The sequence below is a fragment of the Epinephelus lanceolatus genome, chromosome 1 (assembly GCF_041903045.1).
Source record: "Epinephelus lanceolatus isolate andai-2023 chromosome 1, ASM4190304v1, whole genome shotgun sequence".
Classification (NCBI taxonomy): Eukaryota; Metazoa; Chordata; class Actinopteri; order Perciformes; family Serranidae; genus Epinephelus; species Epinephelus lanceolatus.
The window spans coordinates 30,776,870-30,783,202 of record NC_135734.1 but is presented as its reverse complement, the minus strand read 5'-3'; the positions used below and the strand labels follow the sequence as shown (position 1 = coordinate 30,783,202).

Here is a 6,333-nt window from a genome sequence, read left to right as displayed (position 1 = left end):
GGCAAGTGAATCATCTTTTACAGTTACTATATTCTTTACATATCATGTATCATAATAAAAAAAGATACATTAGTTCAAATATAACAAATATATAATATAACCTGTTGCCCTATAACAGGAGGTAAGAAAAGAAAATTATGACGGGGTCAATGTGAGCTCACAGACTACTCAGGATCAGGGCTTTACATACAATTGAGAACACTGAGATCATGTCCTTGTGTTTTTATGTGAATTTAGATTTATTCAGAAGCCTTAAGTGCATTTTACACAATGTACAATGAAGAGTTAGACATAGTGGAGTTTTTAAGTGCATTACAAGCTATTCTTAAATGGGACTACTTTTAAACCATGCAAAAAGAACTAATGAATGAGTTCAGTATTTCACCACTGCAATCTGAAACAGCATTTAGACCATGGCGTATGTAGGGAACTCTGGGACACACTACTGTACTGAAAAAGATTAATAAATGATTAAGTTTAGAGAGTAGAGTCTGTTATTTTTTCAGGAGTGGTCTGCAACTATAACGGTTCGATAGTCTTGTGTGTAGTAACCTATGTATTCTGTCTCTGGTGGAGTCAAATGCTCATACAGAAGACTTATATACAATATATAAAATAAAAATGGGGCCAACTGCAATTGTTTTGAGGTGGTGAGATAAGGCTTAGCTACGCCCCTGTAGGCCTATGTGCTGTCCATGTCCAACCTTATTCTATTTCTCAAAAAACTTATTCAAGTAAAAAATGTAGGCTCATGGACTAAAATCTTTTATAGCTCCACCAGCGTCTGTATGCTTTATTTTCTTATTGTTACCAATTTAAGATACCACTTACAAATAGTTTGTAAGTTGCAACTAATGGGCCTTAATCGTTCACTAATGCTAAATTAATTATCATCCATTAATGAGAACAACTTTTAGGTTGCCAGGTTGTTAAATAAAATCCCCCTGAAATGAGCATGTAGTCTTTTTTTTGTAGCTTTTTAATTAATTAGGAAAACCCTCTAATGGACGACTTCCACTTACTGGCAGCAAACCTGGAACAAAATCCATTTATTTAACAACGTATTAACATATATAACTGCAGACTTAAATTAGGCTTATTAGAAATTGTGAAGCACACAAGTATGAATTAAAAGAGTGCCATCATGTGATATTATCATTATGCAGTATCACCAAATAGAGGGCATACACACCACTCAGAGAGATTTTTCACTACCTGGCAACCCTAAAGTTTTCTTATTAATAGCTTGGCTTGCAAGTGGAAAGATAAAATTATTAATTAAGCTGTGATAAAGCTGTTCATTATAACGTTTTAACCTTTTATAAATGGTGACTTATGAGACAGTGGCGCCCACGTGGACTATCTTACACTATTTTCTGCTTTTATTCTGTGCTCCTGTCTTACTTGATTTTTTTTTTTAAACTTCTTTATTTATTAGGCTAACGTTATATTTAAGGAAGGGGACTTCAAGTTATATTCCCTCCGTGAATAAAGCTGATTTACTAATCAATAACTGATAGGCAGGCTCGTGTGTGGGTGTACCCGCTGCTGTTTCCACTGCGGGCTTGTGCGTTTGACCGCGCGCTAGTTTCTGTGGCGGCAGGGGTGGTGAGAGGGAGAGAGCGAAAACCTTCATGTGCGTCGTCGTATGTGAAAGTAGTTCCGGGCACTTAACCCAAACGGGGGAGAGTCCCGGATGTTGGCTCGGCCGCCGAGAGAAAGGCGAACGGGAGAAGGTGGAGAGAAGCTGAAGAGGGACGCCACGGCACCGCGAGCACACCGGCGAAGCAACGGCTACGGCGCTTCTTTGCACAGGACGATAACGTCAAGAGCACAGGACACTCCTGGGGAGCCCCCGCTAGCTGGAGAAGAGGAGGTGGAAGGAAGGGGAGGGGGCAGTTACTCTGAAACTACCGTCAGGATTACAGAGAGCCACCGTCACAGCAGCTTTCACCCAGAGTAAGTGAGCTACACGGGCATGGAAGTTGAACTAAGGCCCACGAAATGGACGACTTTAACGGGGAAGTGAGCTGCACTGAAGTTCTGGGGATTGAGCCCGGTGAACAGGCCTTGGCACACAGCTTTCCGCTCGCCGTGGCGGGGCGTGCGGGGGACACCTTTTTCCTCAGAGAGCCAGTCAGTGTTTCCCTGTGGTCAGTGTTAGTACACCCCGGCCGTGTTACTGTAACTCTCCAAGTTGACAGCTCCTGCGTTAGCCTGCTAGCACCGCCGTGCAACCGGTGACAACTGACAGGGCAACTTTGACAGCTAGCTAGCCAGTTTTGGTAGCCAGCTAACTTTAGCTGAGCGTTGTCGGGGCTCTCTCTTGGGCCAGGACTAGGTGTGTGTGTGCGTTTTCCTCGCATTAGGTGGATATAATGACCTATCCCAGCCCTCCAACAGCTATCGGTAGCTAGCTGTTTGGTATGTGAGACGTTGTGTGTCCTGCATGAAGTGTGTGTGAGTGTGTATAAACCCAGTGTCATTTGGCTTTCCTGCATGCTCTGATGGTATTTGACTCACAGCTGTTGCAGTGTGTTTTCTCGTCTGTCAATCGTCTGTTTCGCAGGCGGCTGGTAAATTCCTCAAGAAAAATAATGATCCTCGTATGTAAAACTAGTCGACCTTCATGGGAAGGCGCAGGTTTGTCATGTGGCCGGACAATCAACAAGTGCAAAGCATGTTTCAGGTGAATTTAATGCGACTGAATTTGATCTCGGGACTGTGTCTTTGCCTCTGGTGGTGGTATACCCTTGTGGATTGCCCTGAGATGGCACAGACGGTGTTGCAGTTAAATATTTGGACCTGTGTGCAAGACATTTCTCAGGGCATGCCTCCTTTCGCTTTGATGTTTCACCAGTTGGTGTGTGTGATCGCACAGGGCAGACACTGATTAGTTAATGCTACGACTTTAAACTAAACAGCTGTGGCATTTGCGTGCAGCTGTATACAAAACGGTGCCCTTGCTTTATCCTGACGGCCTTTATTAGAGGATGGATGACTGAACTCTTAATTTGCCCCGATGTCAACTTGTGCAAGTTTTATCAATGAAGTCACGTTGTTATTTTAACGACTGAGGTGCAATGAGGTGCAAATTATTTGCTGCTCATCTTATACTCCCAAGCTCCCGAGTTTATTTTGTCATAAAGCCAGCATAAAAAAGGTTGAATTTATGACTAAAAGAAAACATTATAAATTCCCCCCGAATATCCCAACCCTGCCAGACCTTCTGCTTCAACTAACAAAATGCCCATAGCGTTAGTCAGCACCCACAATCAAAGGTCAGACCTGGTTTGCTTCTTAATCACCCATCCTTTAAATAGCAGGCCTACAGCAAGCTGTCTAGATCGAGGCTATCTGTGCATGCAGCTGTAGAAAGACACATGGTGTCTGAGTTTTTATGTTACTCCATTCAGGTAAGCAGAGCCAGATCAGCCTCATTTATCAGATTGTCTAGAAATTAGTACAAACATTTGCCACTCTGTCTTTTTCTGTGAATCGTCCCTCTGCTGTACTTTCTGTTGCTCTCTGAGAGGCTTCATGTGCAGTGTATGTCAACTGGCAGCATGAATCCTTGATGCCATTTATGTAATTAATTTGTTTTACAAAGAGTGATGTTTTTACAAGGGATAACTTGTGTCAAATGAAACAGTTATGTGAAACCGAGCAGTGGAATAGTTGGCATAGACAGCGGAAGTGGCATTTTGCTGTTGTTTGCTTGCCGGCTGTTAAAGAATAGACCTAGAGTGTTGCCGATGCATCCTTTTTTTACAGATTGCGTGCAGAAATATGAATCACGGCACACATTGTAGTAGTTGTTCCTTAGAGCTCTACTATAGCATCCATCAAATTCTGTTCCTTTATAGCCTAAGCAATGTGGTTATTAAGTTTTGCTCATGACTGGAGATGTTGTGCAAGCTCAGACTTAGAGGCTCCTGTTTATGCATGTTTTTGGTGATTTATAAGCCTTTTTAGTAGTTGTTATTCGCTATTTTACACCAAATCAAATTGAGCAGAGTTAGTGACTTTTTATGGATCCCTTTTTTAAAAACAACCTCAAGGTTTCGATGAATGGATTGAACAGTTGCGAAGAAAGTATAGAGAAGATTACACATCTGTTTATTCTCACAGTAACCATTTAAAAGTGTGAATAGGAGGATGTGATGTTGCTTCTCTTTAATGGTGGTTTTAGCCTGCAGTGGTCTTTGAGAAGTCTATTGCCTAATGGTTTAAAAACACGACACCTACAGTTCTCCTCCAAGGTCTTCCTGTGTTTTTTGTGTGTGTGTGTGTGTGTGGCGCCGATAGCACATTCTTCTATCATCTCTGAAGAAAAATTACTTTGTCATCATCTGCAAGGTGATAGTGTATAATTTAATACATTTAATAAAATAGTGACATGATATGGGGCTAATTTGGACAGATGTCAAGGGTCAGCAAGCAAGTATAGAGTGAATTTAGAACAGGTTTATACTTTTTAAATACCAGCTCCTCATTTGGAATTCAGTATGTGGCCTTGTGCCTAGCCCCGTCTCACTGAGAGGCTTTTTAATTTCTCCCCTTGTTGAAGTGATTATTCAAATGGCCATCCGTGAGATGCAGTTATCAGACTCCTGGTGGTAGTTGAGCCTGTGGCAACATGAATGCCCATCACAGCCCCCCTCCCTACCACCCTGTGTTGTTGGACTGCACCCAACAGGTACTCTCTGTAGCAACCCCTATTAGACCGCCACATCTTACCCCTCCGGCTGAAAACCTATTGTGTTATGCGATTGGCAGATGGCAATTTATTCATGAGGATGTCTGATATATTTTTCTGGCATGGTGTAGTGGTGATGCTGTTGGTCAAAGGCCTCTGTTTAGTATTTTTTTCTTTTTTACAATGACTTATTTTTGGTCTCAATCCAAAGTTGGCTTGTTTCAATTCCTCTCTGCTCTGCAATGTGAAGTTATTTTAGCTTGGAGTTTCTTTCTTTTCACCTCATCTCCCATAATCTTGTCCTTCGGTGTGTTTTTCACCTTGGATTGGGCGAAAACACCAGGATCTTCCTTTTCTTTTTAACAGCTGCTTACTCTGCGTGGAGGCTAGGTCGTCCTCTAATGCGGCTCGGGCCAAATGACTGGACAGTTTTGTTAGAAATTCCTCCCTGTACTCTGGTTATATATCCAGTGTGAAGTTTTGCTCTCATGGAAGCCGTGTTGGTGAGAAGGGACTGGCAGTCTTCATTAGCAACGCCGTGCATCACTAGAATGCAGATGAGCTATGAAGCCATTCATCTGCTGGAAATGCCTCCCTGATTCCAATTTGAATCTTGTTTGCAGTCACATTGTGTGAGCCCACTTCTCCATGTTAAAGAAGTCTCTTTATGTGAGAGATCAGAGGGGGATAATTGCACTTAAGTGAACCTCATTTAGTGCTGGCCAGAGCAATTACTGTAACTGCAGTTCTAGGCGTTTTTTGGGGCCTGGAGCAGCTGTCATTGAGTCTCTGTAGCTGAGATATCAAATGGTGAATAGAATGACATTGGCATGGCATCATGGGAATGGCAGATCCTTGGATGGATTTTAATTAGTTTGTGCAGGTTTTTGCTCTGCTCCTTTTTTTTCCATCTGAAGAAAAGCGTAATTAAAAATGACAATTAGAAATGCATTATTTTAGCAATGATTGAAAATAAATTATTCTCAAGGTGCTGTAAGGTGAAAAAAGCCAGTACTCTTTCTTCAGGCAAAACCCCACCGGGCTTGAGGGAGTTGTTTTATCATTAATGTTATTCAGGAGCCAAATTTTGAGTTTTGCTCAGCTGGGTGCTTTAATCTATTTTTGCTGTAAATTAATGAATTTTTAAAGAGCCCCTCGCTGGATACGGGTGGATGTGGGAATGCAGCACTGGTTCAGTTTTCAAACAAGCCTCTACTCCACCGTCACCCCCACCCCTTCACCACCCACCCTCCTCACGGGATGGAGAGAGCGAATTTACTGAAGCACTACACTTTCATTTTTTATTCATCCAGCAATACACTGCCTAGTTCTCCTCATCCCACCCCCCTTCTCCTAGTCTTATTGAGTTGAATCTGTCAGTGAACTAGTCCTATGTGCTCCAATTCACGTCCTGGGTTGGAGTTGGATGTGGACATGAATCAGTGAGGGAAGCATGTGATGTTTAATTCAGCTGGTTCACTGCCTAATATTATCGGCACATTTGCTCGGATACATGTTTTATCTGCAAGTGTTTAGCCATTTATTTCCCTAGTCTGACTAATCAGGGCCCTTCTTTCTACAGGGGAACTACTGTAACTACCCACACCAGAGCTTGCTGGGTAAGTTTAGAAAGT

At 42.4% G+C, this 6,333-nt stretch overlaps 1 protein-coding gene across 3 annotated transcripts in view; it reads left to right on the top strand.

The window, feature by feature from the left end:
- The first annotated feature begins 1,720 nt into the window (after positions 1–1,720).
- foxj3 (forkhead box J3) overlaps positions 1,721–6,333 on the top strand; it is a 90,624-nt gene continuing 86,011 nt past the window's right edge. For 2 of the 3 annotated variants that reach the window (XM_033625827.2, XM_033625828.2), the window contains exon 1: positions 1,729–1,959. The gene's annotated coding sequence lies outside the window, so the exon portion shown is untranslated. Of the gene's footprint in view, positions 1,960–6,333 lie in introns of all 3 variants that reach the window. The other variant, XM_033625826.2, reaches the window with a different exon arrangement.